This window comes from Salmo trutta, chromosome 4, assembly GCF_901001165.1.
Source record: "Salmo trutta chromosome 4, fSalTru1.1, whole genome shotgun sequence".
In the NCBI taxonomy this organism is placed as follows: Eukaryota; Metazoa; Chordata; class Actinopteri; order Salmoniformes; family Salmonidae; genus Salmo; species Salmo trutta.
In genome coordinates, this window is record NC_042960.1 from 44,360,117 (window position 1) to 44,374,738 (window position 14,622).

General features: G+C 47.6%; 1 protein-coding gene across 1 annotated transcript in view; it reads right to left on the reverse strand.

Moving 5' to 3' along the window:
- The window catches only part of LOC115192418 (disabled homolog 1), a gene marked incomplete in the record, with an annotated part of 82,875 nt that extends 68,815 nt beyond the window's left edge, over positions 1-14,060 (reverse strand). Inside the window, 1 exon segment of the mRNA XM_029750906.1 lies at positions 13,754-14,060.
- Positions 14,061-14,622: the final 562 nt, after the last annotated feature.

Sequence of the window (14,622 nt, forward strand, 5' to 3'; positions counted from 1 at the left end):
ATTCCCACCGACGGTGGCGCCCCCTCCTGCTCGGGTGGCGCTCGGCGGTCGTCGTCACCGGCCTATTAGCTACTACCGATCTCTTTTTGGTTTTCCCTTTTTTTGGTTTTGGGCACCTGTGGCCAATTAGCTATTAGAGGGGGTATTTAGTTCAGCTGGCCCGTCTGTTGTTTGTGCGGGATTAATTTGTGTTCATTGACGAAGTATTGTTCGTCGGCTTTACCTGGTCGTCTATTTTGTATTTTATTCCCTATGGTTGGGAACTTTTGTTTATCCTGTGTGATTACAAACACCACTCCCTGTGTTCGCTGCTTCCTGCGCCTCATTCCTCCTACCCGACTACCGAAGCCGTTACACCAAACACCGGAACTGCTGCGGAACAAATACGAGACAGCCTACAGGGAGGAGGTGAGGGCCCTGGCGGAGTGGTGCCTGAAACATAACCTCTCCCTCAACGTCAACAAGACGAAGGAGTTGACCGTGGACTTCAGGAGACCGCAGATGGAGCACGCCCCCATCCACATCGACAGGGCTGCAGTGGAGAAGGTGAAAAGCTTCAATGGTCCACCCACACAGAGAGTGTGGTGAAGAAGGCACAACACCTCCTTTTCAACCTCAGGAGGCTGAAGAAATTCATAAGCCTCTTACAAACTTTTACAGATGGACTGTCGGGCTGTATCAACTCCTGGTACGGCAACTGCACCGTCTGCAACTGCCGGGGTTCTCCAGAGGGTGGTGCAGTCTGCCTAAAGCATCACTGGGGGCACACTGCCTGCCCTCCAGGACATTTTCAGCCCTCCAGGACATGTACAGCCCTCCAGGACATTTACAGCACCCGATGTCACAAGAAGGCCAAGAAGATCATCAAGGACCTCAGACACCCGAGCCACGCCCTGTTCACCCTGCTACCATATAGAAGGAGGAGACAGTACAGGTGCATCAAAGCTGGGACCAAGCGACTGAAAACAGCTTCTATCTCAAGGCCATCAGACTGCTAAATAGTCAACACTAGCCGGCCCACATCCAGTACCCTGCCCTGAATTTTAGCCAATGTCACTAGACAGCTACCACCCGGTTACTCTACCCTGCACCTTAGAAGCTGCTGCCCTATTTACATAGTCATGGAACACTGGTCACTTTAAATAATGTTTATATACTGTTTTACCCACTTCATATGTACAGTATATATTGTATTCTAGTGAAGGCCTATCCTATTTAACTATTTCTGTACATATACTATTCTTCAGATATACTACATTTTCTATCCATATCCTGCCCATATTGTCTATACACACACACATACAGTGCATTCAGAAAGTATTCAGGCCCCTTGACTTTTTCCACATTTTGTTACGTTACAGCATTATTCTAAAATAGATGAAATAGTTTTCCCACATCATTCTAAACACAATACCCCATAATGACAAAGCAAAAAGAGGTTTTTAGAAATGCTTGCAAATGTATTGTTGAAGCACCTTTAGCAGCGATTACAGCCTCGAGTCTTCTGGGTAGGACGCTACAAGCTTGGCACACCTGTATTTGGGGAGTTTCTCACATTGAGAGCGTCGCTGCACAGCTATTTACAGGTTGGGGAGCGTCGCTGCACAGCTATTTACAGGTCTCTCCAGAGATGTTAGATCGGGTTAAAGTCCAGGCTATGGCTGGGCCACTCAAGGACATTCCGAAGCCACTCCTGCGTTGTCTTGGCTGTGTGATTAGGGTCATTGTCCTGTTGGAAGATGAACCGCCCCAGTCTGAGGTCCTGAACGCTTGGTTTTCACCAAGGATCTCTCTGTACTTTGCTCCATTCATTTTTCCCTTGATCCTGACAAGTCTCTGTCGCTGAAAAACATTCCCACAGCATGATGCTGCCATCAACATGCTTCACCGTAGGGATGGTGCCAGGTTTCCTCCAGACGTGACGCTTGACATTCAGGACAAAGAGTTCAATCTTGGTTTCATCAGACCAAAGAATCTTGTTTCTCATGGTCTGAGAGTCCATTAGGGGGGCTTTTGGCAAACTCCAAGCGGGCGGTCATGTGCCTTTTACTGAGGAGTGGCTTCCGTCTGGCCACTCTACCATAAAGGCCTGATTGGTGGAGTGCTGCAAATATGGTTGTCCTTCTGGAATGTTCTCCCATCTCCACAGAGGAACTCTGGAGCTCTATCAGAGTGACCATCGGGTTCTTGGTCACCTCCCTGACCAAGGCCCTTCTCCCCTGATTGCTCAGTTTGGCAGGGCGGCCAGTTCTAGGGAGAGTCTTGGTGGTTCCAAACTTCTTCCATTTAAGAATGATGGAGGCCACTCTGTTCATGGGGACCTTCAAATCTGTCTCGGAGCTCTACGGACAATTCCTTCGACCTCATGGCTTGGTTTTTGCTCTGACATGCACTGTCAACTGTGGGACCTTATATAGACCGGTGTGTGCCTTTCCAAATCATGTCCAATTAATTGAATTTACCACAGGTGGACTCCAATCAAGTTGTAGAAACATCTCAAGGATGATCAATGGAAACAGGATGCACCTGAGCTCAATTTCGAGTCTCAAAGCAAAGGGTCTAAATACTTATGTCAGTAAGGTATTTCTGCTTTAATTTTTTTATTTGTGCTTTTTATTTTTTTGTATTTTTATATTGGCCAAAAAAATCTAAAACCTGTTTTCATTTTGTCATTAAAGGGTATTGTATGTAGATTGATGAGGAACATTTTTAAGTCAATCCATTGTAGAATAAGGCTGTAACGTAACAAAATGCACTGTATATATACAAGTTTGGACACACCTACTCATTCAAGGGTTTTTCTTTATTTCTACTATTTTCTACATTGTAGAATAATAATGAAGACATCAAAACTATGAAATAACACATATGGAATCATGTAGTAACCAAAAAAGTGTTAAACAAATCAAAATATATTTTATATTTGAGATTCTTCAAGGTAGCCACTCTTTGCCTTGATGACAGCTTTGCACACTCTTGGCATTCTGTCAACCAGAGAGAGAGAGAGGAGAGAGAGAGAGAAAGAAAGAGAGAGAAGGAGAGAGAAGGAGAAAAAGAAAGAGAGAATCCTCTAGGGATATGTTCATTCCTTTGGCCCAGCTCTCTCTTTCTTTCTTTAATAATTCTTTCACCCACAATCCCCCCCCACTCTGCCAGCAGAAGCTATCCTCTGGGACGTGTAACAAAACCAGCCTCTCCAGTCCCCCCTGCCCCCCCGTTCCCCCTCCCCTCAGACGAATACATTATCTTTTGTGTTCCTGAATAAAGAGAAAATGCCAAAACAACAGCCACCTCTCTCCTCTCTGCACAGCAGGACAAAGACTGAATAAAAACAGGAATTAAAATGTCATTTATGTACCTTTGTTTTACACTTCCTTCCAACGCATTTTAATGTCATACAGAGCTTCTAATACCTTTGGGGTCTACCAGGGCACAGCGCAGGATCTGTGTGTGTGTGTGTGTGTGTGTGTGTGTGTGTGCGCGCGTGCGCATGTGTCTCTGTGTGTGTGTGTGTGTGTGTGTGTGTGTGTGTGTGTGTGTGAGTATGTGTGTGGTACTGTCATGGGCAGGAGGTGGGGTACTTAGGGTTAAATGAGGATGTAGGAAAATTAGAGTTAATTAAAGTGTTATAATGTGCTGTGACTCCTGTACACTAGGTCTCAGGGAGAGGGAGGAGAAGGAGAAGGAGGAAAAGGAGGAGTAGGAAGAGATAGGGAGGATGAGAGGGAGAGGAGGGGGGAGGATAAAGAAGGGGAAGAAGATGGGGAGGTGGTGGGAAAAGGAGGGAAAAGACAGGGACAGTGTATCCCAGCTCTCTCCTCTCTCTCTCTCCCTCTCTCTCTCCTCTCTCTCTCCCTCTGTAAAGTGGGGTGTAGTAGGCTAAATGTAAAATGAAGTAAAATGGCAACTGGTGTGACTGAGGGAGTGAATCTCCACTTCAAACGAGAGCCTCCCTGAAGCATCCCTACGGGCAGAGAGAGAGCAGAGAGAGAGGGGGGATAGAGAGTGGGTGAGAGAGAGGATAGAGAAAAAGAGAGATTGTTAGTGTGTGGTGTGAATAAACGGTGAACCTTACAAAGAAGGCATCCATGCTTGAACTACTACTATTTCCATTCTCTCTTTCCCTTGCTCTCTCTCTCCCTACATTTTAGTCATTAGAATATTAAATCTATTTCTACCCCGCTCTCTCTTTTTCAATTCAAATGACAAGTTACATTGCATCAGACAGCAGGGTACATTAACAATTTAATTTGAATTGCAGTTTCTCTGATTCAATTTGGCATCCTGTCCCTGTTCAACTCAGCTCAACTCAGAGGAAGGGTGTCTGGCAACCTCTACTCGGGGGGAGGGGGGTAAAGAGAGAGAGAGGGGGGAGAGAGGGGAGGGGTATAGAGAGACAAGTGGGAAAGAGGAGAGAGGGGGACGGGGGTATACAGTCATCCAATTTCCAAACACTCACAAATACAATATGACCCCTCCTAAGGTGACCCTAGGGTGGCAACAAATACAGTCTAATTGATTTCAATGGGTCTTTCTCCATTCCGATTGTTTTACACTGTTCAATTCTATTTCAACCGAATCTAATTCTCTGCATTTACATTCATTTCTGCATTTCCTACACTCATTTGAGATAATTTCCACACTGTCACTCATGGAGGGCTCCATGATATGGGTAGAAAAACAAGGCCTTATTTTTAACCACATGTTGCAATTGGACTGGCGATTTAGATCAAAACACTTGGGTGAACTGATGTAATCATGGAAATAGAATGTTTATTCTAATTCTATAGTTCGAATATAAATAATAATGATCAGTGTTGTTTGACATGACAGCGAATGAAAACGCCAGGGAGGAGACAGGGTAAGAACCAAAGCCATAGTCAGTGTTTCCAAGGGGACACTATAATCTTTGGCTTCATTAAATGTTTCTTCATGTAGCCAACATATTAATGCTTCTCCTATTCCTTTTGGATTTAGAAGATACTGTTGCACAAACAACATGTTGATTTAGGCCTACACCAGCGCTGGTATCAGACTGTATTAGCTAGCTACGTTTGCTCTGACTCAGCACACTTATTAGCTAGCTAGCCAGCTAACTAGCATTAGCGGCTAACGCGATTTAGCTGAAACTTGCTAAGAAAAGACAAACTATCTGTTTGCATATGTAAGAAACACAAACTAATAGTGTAATTATAGAACGCGTGTGGATGTATATTAAGAAGCAAAGTGGAAACAACATGGTTGTCATCAACATTGTTACATGTGCTGCATTGACCATGCAGACTGAACGCAAGTGTCTGATGGTCAAGCAACAACAAATGCGCTTCTTGAGTGACAGGGGGCGGGGCTTGGTCTGTGAGGAAAGTGGCATGGAGAGAGCAGTGAGTGATGACTCAAGTAGAAGTGTAAACAATAAAAACGGACGTTACACACGGTATATCACATTTAACAAACCAAACATTCAAATACCTTAATAGCAGGTAGAGTAAAAACCCAAACCAGTCCGTGCATCAATACCATAAAATACGGTATACCGCCCAGCCTTGACAGACACTTACCCAAACTTCAGCATAGCAAACAATCTATAATACGGTTGGATTCCACACAGACAATCGAACAACAAAGAACATTATTTAGTAAAGTGTAGTTTTAGACAATCCTTAATTCATTGAAATTATATGTGCATGAAATCTGATAGCCATTACACACACACACACCCTCTTAGAGTAATTGCAGCTAAGAGCATGAATTTAAAAAATTGCAGGAGAGTAGGCTGAGGCTCAGCTCAATAGTCCCTGCACAGTGTGTGTGTGTGTGTTAAAGAGTTTAGGAAGTCCAGTGATATTGTCCAGTGGTGTCTATTTGGCTTGGCGATTTTGAGGAATGGAGGTAGATGGAGAGAGAGGGGTGGAGAGGAAGGGATGGAGAGGCTGGGAGAGAGAGGGATGAAGAGGAAGGTATGGTGAGGGATAGAGAGGCTGGTAGAGAGAGGGATGGAGAGGATGGGAGACAATGATATAGAGGAAGGTATGGTGAGGGATAGAGAGGCTGGTAGAGAGAGGGATGGAGGCTGGGGGAGAGAGGGATGAAGAGGCTGGTAGAGAGAGGGATGGAGAGGCTGGGAGAGAGGGATGGAGAGGCTGGGAGAGAGAGGGATGAAGAGGAAGGTATGGTGAGGGATAGAGAGGCTGGTAGAGAGAGGGATGGAGAGGCTGGGAGAGAATGATATAGAGGAAGTTATGGAGAGGGATAGAGATGCTTGGAGAGAGAGGGATGAAGAGGAAGTTATGGAGAGGGATAGAGATGCTGGGAGAGAGAGGGATGGAAAGAGCGAGGGATGAAAAGACAGGGATGGAGAGAGAGGGATGGAGAGGGAGAGGATGTGTGCTGCTGTTGCGGGTCCAGACAGTAATCCCGTGCAACAGACAGATTATGAGTGTTTAATCTGATTATAGATTAGAATATAGTGAGATTAGCGGACTCTGGATATCCTGCTCTAATCCCTGTTCTCTCTACCCCCCTGCTCAAATCCCTGCCACTGTCACACCCTGATCTGTTTCACCTGTCCTCGTTATTGTCTCCACCCCATCCAGGTGTCGCTTGTTTTCCCCAGTGTATTTACCCCTGTGTTTCCTGTCTCTCTGTGCCAGTTCATCTTGTATGTCCAAGCCTACCAGCGTTTTCCCCGTTTTCCTGCTTTGCCTTTTCACCTTTTTCTAGTCCTCCCGGTTTTGACCCTTGCCTGTTCTGGACTCTGTACCCGCCTGCCTGACCATTCTGCCTGCCCTGACCTTAAGCCTGCCTGCCACTCTGTACCTCCTGGACTCCTGGTAGTACATAGAGGGGTTTCTGGCCAATGGGACCGTCCATCCGTCTGCATCTCCTGCCGGAGCAGGGTTTTCTTTGTGGAGAAGAAGGACAAGACCCTGCGTCCATGCATTGACTACAGGGGACTTAATGACATTACTGTCAAGAATCGTTACCCCCTACCTCTCCTCTCCTCTGAGTTTGAACCTCTCCAGGGGGCCACCATATTCTCCAAGTTGGACCTTCGAAATGCCTACCACCTGGTTCGGATACGCGAGGGGGATGAGTGGAAGACAGCCTTCAACACAGCCAGTGGACATTATGAGTACCAGGTCATGCCATTTGGACTCCCCATGCCCCTGCTGTTTCCAGGCTTTGCTCAATGATGTGCTTCGGGACATGCTAAACCGGTTTGTGATCGTGTACCTTGACAACATCCTTTTTTCCCCCCTGATCTGCACAAGAACATGTTCTTCATGTCAGACAGTTTCTTCAGCGCCTCCTGGAGAACTAACTGTTCATGAAAGCTGAGAAGTGTGAGTTCCGCCGCTCTACTATTACCTTTCTGGGATATGTCATTGCTGAGGGAAATGTTCAGATGGATCCTGGAAAGGTGAAAACAGTGGTGGATTGGCCTCAACCAACGTCCAGGGTGCAGTTGCAACGGTTTCTTGGTTTTGCAAACCTCTACCGACGTTTCATTCGGCACTACAGCACCCTGGCGGCCCCCCTCTCGGCACTCACCTCTCCCAAGGTACCATTCAAATGGTCTCCAGCTGTCGACAAAGCCTTTGTGGACCTGAAGCATCGATTCACACCAGCACCCATCCTCATCCATCCAGACCCCTCGCGTCAATTTGTGGTGGAAGTGGATGCTTCGGCTGTTAGAGTAGGGGCCATCCTGTCCCAGCGATCTGCCCAGGACCAGAAGCTTCATCCCTGTGCCTTCCTGTCCCGTCGTCTCAATCCTGGTGAAAGGAACTACGATGTTGGCAACCGAGAACACCTGGTGGTGAAGATGGCGTTGGAAGAGTGGAGGCACTGTCTGGAAGGAGCAGAACAGCCATTCCTGGTCTGGACCGGCCATAAAAACCTGGAATATCTCCGTACAGCCAAGCGCCTCAACTCCAGGCAGGCTCGGTGGGCCCATCTGTTCACCAGATTTAACTTCACCATCTCCTACCGCCAGGGTCAAAGAATGTGAAGCCTGACGCACTCTCCCGCCTATACAGTTCCTCTGCCACACCCTCGACCTCTAAAACCATTCTCCCTACCTCATGCCTTGCTGCCACTGTGGATTGGGGTATTGAGAACCTGGTCCACGAGGCACAACGCTCCCAGCCTGGACCTGAAGGGGACCCGGCTAACCGGCTGTTTGTCCCTAATCCAGTCTGGTCCCGGGTCCTGGAATGGGCTCATTCCTCCAGGCTGACCTGTCATCCAGGGTCCCGTTGTACACTAGCCTTCCTTCGGCAACTTTTCTGGTGGCCCACAATGGTCCCTGACGTTTCTGCCTTCATCACCACATGCACTGTGTGTGCTCAAAACAAGACTCCACGGCAAGCTCCTTCTGGCCTCCTGCAGCCACTACCGGTTCCTCATCATCCCTGGTCTCATATCTCTGGACTTTGTCACTGGGCTCCCTCCGTCTGATGGCAACACTGTGATTCTGACGGTAGTCGACCGGTTCTCCAAGGCTGCCCATTTCATCCCTCGCCACCAAACTACCTTCTGCCAAGGAGACGGCACAGCTTATGGTGCAGCATGTCTTCTGGATCCATGGACTCCCAGTAGACATGGTATCCAAACAGGGTTTCGTCTCGGTTCTGGAAGGCATTCTGCACTCTTATTGGGTCGCCGGCCAGCCTGTCATCCGGATTCCATCCCCAAACTAACGGTCAGTCGGAGCGAGCAAACCAAGACCTGGAGACCACCTTAAAGTGATTGGTCTCAACCAACCCCACTGCCTGGAGCCGTCAACTGGTCTGGGTGGAGTATGCCCGGAACACTCTTCCCAGTTCTGCCACGGACTCTCCCCTTTCGAGTTCTCCATGGAGTATCAGCCTCCACTCTTCCCTGAACAAAAGCAGGAAGTCAGCGTACCCTTGGCCCAGATGTTTGTCCGCCGCTGTCTACGTACCTGGAGAAGAGCCAGGGTGGCTATTCTCAAGACCAACTCCAGGTATCGTCGACAAGTGGACCGTCGCCGGACCCCAGCTCCCCGCTACCGCATTTGGCAGAGGGTATGGCTGTCCACACGGGACCTGCCCCTTCGGGTAGAGTCCCGCAAATTGTCCCCCCATTTCATTGGTCCTTTTCCCATCTCTAGAGTCCTTAGTTCCACTGCTGCCTGTCTCTTGTTAACCCATACCTTCCGTATTCACCCTACGTTCCATGTGTGTAGAATTAAACCCGTGTCTCACAGTTCTTTGTCTTCAGTCCCCAGGCCCCCCCCCCCTCATGTCATTGATGGCCATCCGGCGTACACGGTGAGACGTCTCCTGGGTGTTCGACCACGGGGCAGGGGTTTCCAGTACCTGGTTAACTGGGAGGGTTATGGGAGGGTTACGGCCCGGAGGAGAGGTGCTGGGTTCCCGCTAGAGACATCCTGGATCCAGCCCTCAATGCCGACTTCCACCGCCGAGAACCCCGGTCAAGAAGGTATGCACACAGGTAGGACGCCAAGTGGCGCCCCTAGGGGGGGTACTGTCACACCCTGATCTGTTTCACCTGTCCTCATTATTGTCTCCACCCCCTCCAGGTGTCGCTTGTTTTCCCCAGTGTATTTATCCCTGTGTTTCCTGTCTCTCTGTGCCAGTTCGTCTTGTATGTCCAAGCCTACCAGCATTTTTTCTCGTTTTCCTGCTTTGCCTTTTCGCCTTTTTCTAGTCCTCCCGGTTTTGACCCTTGCTTGTTCTGGACTCTGTACCCGCCTGCCTGACCATTCTGCCTGCCCTGACCTCGAGCCTGCCTGCCACTCTGTACCTCCTGGACTCTGATCTGGTTATGACCTTTTGCCTGTCCACGACCATTCTCTTGCCTATTCCCTTTGGATTTATTAAGCATCTTAAACTCCAACCACCTGCCTCCTGTGTCTGCATTTGGGTCTCGCGTAGTGTCATGATAGCCACCACTACACTGTCTCTTTGGTTTTGTCTAACGTTAGCCCAGGGGTGACCAACCCTCCTTCTGGAGAGTGGTCAGGTCTTTGTTACAGCACACTTGATTTGACTAATCAATGTCCCGATGAACAGCTCAATAGCTGATCAGATGTGTTATAGAGCAGGGCTGGAGCAATAACCTGCACATCCCTTACCTCTCCAACCCTGTATTATACTCACCTGCCTATAGCTAGATGAGGTGAAAGCTGGATAAGGTGATAAACTGATAAGGTGAACAATCTGTCGATGTGCCCTTGAGCAAGGAATTGAACCCTAATTTGCTCCAGGGGCAATGTACTACTTTGGCAGATCCTGTACAACAGGGTTCCCCAACTGGCGGCCCATGGCCCAAATTGTTTTGAATTTGGCCCACCAAGTTTTTTATTTGAATTTCTATTGATGGACATAAGACTGTAAAAACACCAGGAAATCAGCTCCAATTGTAAAACAACACATTCACTGCACCTATCCGGTATAGAGTATGTGACAATAAAACAGATTTTTATTATTATTTTTGTATCACTGATACCAGTCCCCTAAAACACACACACACTAAAACACGTACACACACACTAAAACACGAACACTAAAACACACACACACTAAAACACGTACACACACACTAAAACACACACACACACTAAAACACGAACACTAAAACACGAACACTAAAACACGAACACTAAAACACGAACACTAAAACACACACACACTAAAACACACACACACTAAAACACGAACACTAAAACATCGAACACTAAAACATCGAACACTAAAACATCGAACACTAAAACACGAACACTAAAACACACACACACTAAAACACACACACACTAAAACACGAACACTAAAACACGAACACTAAAACATCGAACACTAAAACACGAACACTAAAACATCGAACACTAAAACACGAACACTAAAACACGAACACTAAAACACGAACACTAAAACACACACACACTAAAACACGAACACTAAAACACGAACACTAAAACATCGAACACTAAAACACGAACACTAAAACACGAACACTAAAACACGAACACTAAAACACACACACACTAAAACACGAACACTAAAACACGAACACTAAAACACGAACACTAAAACACACACACACTAAAACACGAACACTAAAACACACACACACTAAAACACGAACACTAAAACACGAACACTAAAACACGAACACTAAAACACACACAAGCCAGGATCAATGGGAAGGACATCAAGCCAAAAACCTGTCAATTCCCTTCCTCCTCCATCACCTCCCTTCCTCCTCCATCACCTCCCTTCCTCCTCCATCACCTCCTCCCTTCCTCCCTCCATTCCCTGCCCGTATCTTTTCTTTCATCTCCTCGCTACCTTCCTTCCCATTCCTTCCTTTCGCTCATTCTCCTACACTAGGCACTAGAACACTGATACAGTTTCTCTCCATTGAAGTCAAGCCATGATTGAGGTAAAAGTAGAAAGCAGAGTTCTGTGTGTGTTCTTTTCAGAACTCAGCCCTATGGGAGAACTGTACAGAACTCAGCCCTATGGGAGAACTATACAGACAGAATGTCCTTTATAGACAAACAAGTCCCCTGAAGGCCTCACACTGCTTCTGAATACATTACAATGAATCACAAGGAGAGAAATAGACAGAGAGGGGGGGGGAGATGGAGGGAGAGAGAGAGAGACAGCAAGAGCTGGGGAGAAAGAGAGAAAAAAGTGAGAGTGAGCCAAATTAGTTTTTTCTTTGAGGCTTTCTAGACAATGCTCTCTGGGTTTCTATGGTGACCTGAAGCTGCCTGCTGGGCCAATGAAGGCTGTAGAAAGAGGCCTCACATGCACAAGCACACACACACACACACACACACACACACACAAAGAGGAGAAAGCCGGACCAGTAGTTGGAGGGTCGCTGGTTCAAATCCCAATGTGGCCGATCCAAGTGGGACCTGAGAGGTGAGGAGACAAGTGGAAGGACTGAAACATCTACAGACACGCACACATGCAGACACACACACACACACACACATACAAACAACACTTCACTAATAGCTAGCTGGTGCTGAATCGTCCACGATGGAACGCTAGAGGGTGGAAGAGAAAAAAAGAGAGCGCAATGAAAAAGTGTAAAACCAGAACAAATGTTTTCCCACAATCAAAACAGGGTCTACATTCCCCACGTATGGTCCATTCCTCAGACCTGCCAACAGGGTAAAGACAGCCACAGACCCGCTGGAACTGTTCCCCGATTACATACTCACCAGTCACCACATTCCCGTCTCACACACCCACACACAGCCTAACCCCGGGGCGACAGACACATGTTGGGTCTGCCTCCTGTCATATCCCATCACCCTCTATTTCTCTTTACCAAATTAGGAGTTTTGAGGTGGACACAACGTGTGGTCCTGCACTGCACACCTCTCATTCTTCCAAACACACAAGCACGCACGCACACACACACACACACACACACACACACGCACACACACATACATACACACACAGTGGACTGAACAGGAACAGATGCAGCTATTCGTCTGCATGGGTGAAGAGTAAGTGGCCAGATTCTGTGAAGCACTAGAGCAAGACTGAGGATCAGCTATAGCTCTAGTGTGTGTGTGTGTGTGTGTGTGTGTGTGTAGCCGCTCTGTGATTAATGCGGCTTTCAGCTGCAGCGGAGCCTCGCACAGACAGACTGGGGTGCCCTTTCACAGGCTCTCCCTCTCTCTTCCCCTATCTTTCTCTCTCCCTAGCCTACCCTCTCTCTCTCCATCCAAACCTCTCTCCCTCTCTCTCCCCCTATCTTTCTCTCTCCCTAGCCTACCCTCTCTCTCTCCATCCAAACCTCTCTCCCTCTCTCTCCCCCTATCTTTCTCTCTCCCTAGCCTACCCTCTCTCTCTCCATCCAAACCTCTCTCCCTCTATCTTTCTCTCTCCCTAGCCTACCCTCTCTCTCCCCTAGCCCCTGACAGAGTAGTATTCATTACATTTCTCCTCCAGTAGCTGATCAATATCAGAACAGCCCCAGTTACACTTCAACTCATTCTTCTCATGACAGAATCCAGCACAGAGGTTATTCAATAGCCAGAGTTACAGAGAGAAAATGAGAGGGGGGGGGGACTCCCCACCCACTAGGCACATATGTCAATTCAACTTCTATTCTACATTGGTTCAACGTCATTTCATTGAAATGGCGTGGAAACAAAGTAGATTCAACCAGTGTGTGCCCAGTGGGTAACGTGGAGCGGTTGAACACCGGGTAGAACACAAGCACTCAGTAACCCGACCGCGTAGTGCTGACTGTCTTAATATGGAACTCTAGACGATTCGGCGATATCTGATAATATCGTGGGGGGGGGGGGGGGGAATCGTCATATTTTAAGAAAAACAAGGAGTTTGCGAGCACACATACACTCGGACACACAAGCTCACAGAAAGATGTCAATGCAGCAAACCCCTACTGCTCTCTCCCTCTCCCTTTCTGCCGCACGCACTCTCACATCGACAAAGTCCTTGCTAGACACTGAAAAAGCCTGTAGCCTACTTGTATGCTTTCTTTTCCCACCCATCAAACCCTGATGCATACAGGCTGTCTGTCCGGTAAACATCCGATCCACAAACACCTTTCATATACCATCGTGACTAGCCCATAACTCAATGTACTGCCTGGATCTCAAGTGAGAACAGTTATTGTTAGTCGTAACGTTCTGTAGCGATAGGCCTACTTCGACTGCGTAAAACTAAAGCGTTCATCTCGACCAAATGCCTTTTCATCACTGGTTTACCTTCTAACTGCCGGTCCGAGATTGAGTAGGCAGGCTACTGTTAGTCCCCATTCTGCTGCGAGTTTACGATCCAACAACCATCCCCGTTATTCCCAGTTATTGACAACATCCACAAACAAGGTTTCAGAAACTGCGGTAATCCAGTTTCCTATCCCAGGCAGAGTGATTGACTCCCGGGCTACATCCTTCCACTTCCCCGGTGAACAAAAAAACTGTCAGGATTTCAGCGCGTATTTCCCGTTCTTCTCGCCCCCCTTCTTTCACTCTTTCTCTCTTTCTCTCTCTCTCCCCTTCCCTCCGTTCGGCTCCCGCTGAAGTTGCCTAGTTACCTCTCTCTGTTGGGTGGCTCAGACCGCCGGACTGACAGCCAATCAGAAAGCAGAGTGCGTGTTAACCCCTTTTCTGCTGGGCTGTCCTGGTTTCGCTGTTTCAGTAGAAGGAGCGGAGGGGAGGGGGGAGTAAGAAATAATATCAACTATAAAAAAAACAAGTTGCGCAAGAAAATATGAAAGGAAATGGAGAGAGAGGGAGGGAGATACAGAGAGAGAGAAGTGGGACAGAGAGAGAGAGAGAGAGAGAGAAGTGGTACAGAGAGAGAGAGAGAAGTGGTACAGAGAGCGAGAGAGAAGTGGGATACAGAGAGAGAGAGAGAGAAGTGGTACAGAGAGCGAGAGAGAGAAGTGGGATACACACAGAGAGAGAGAGAGACTATGAGGAGGAAGGTTGAATGGAGGAGGGTTTAAAAACAGACATTAATGTCAAAACAACACTAGAACGAATCATCTGAATGTGTCTGCATTGAGTTAAGTGGGATGTATTGGGTAACTGTGTGTGGGGGGACGGGAGCTGTTGATAGTCACAGTTGACTG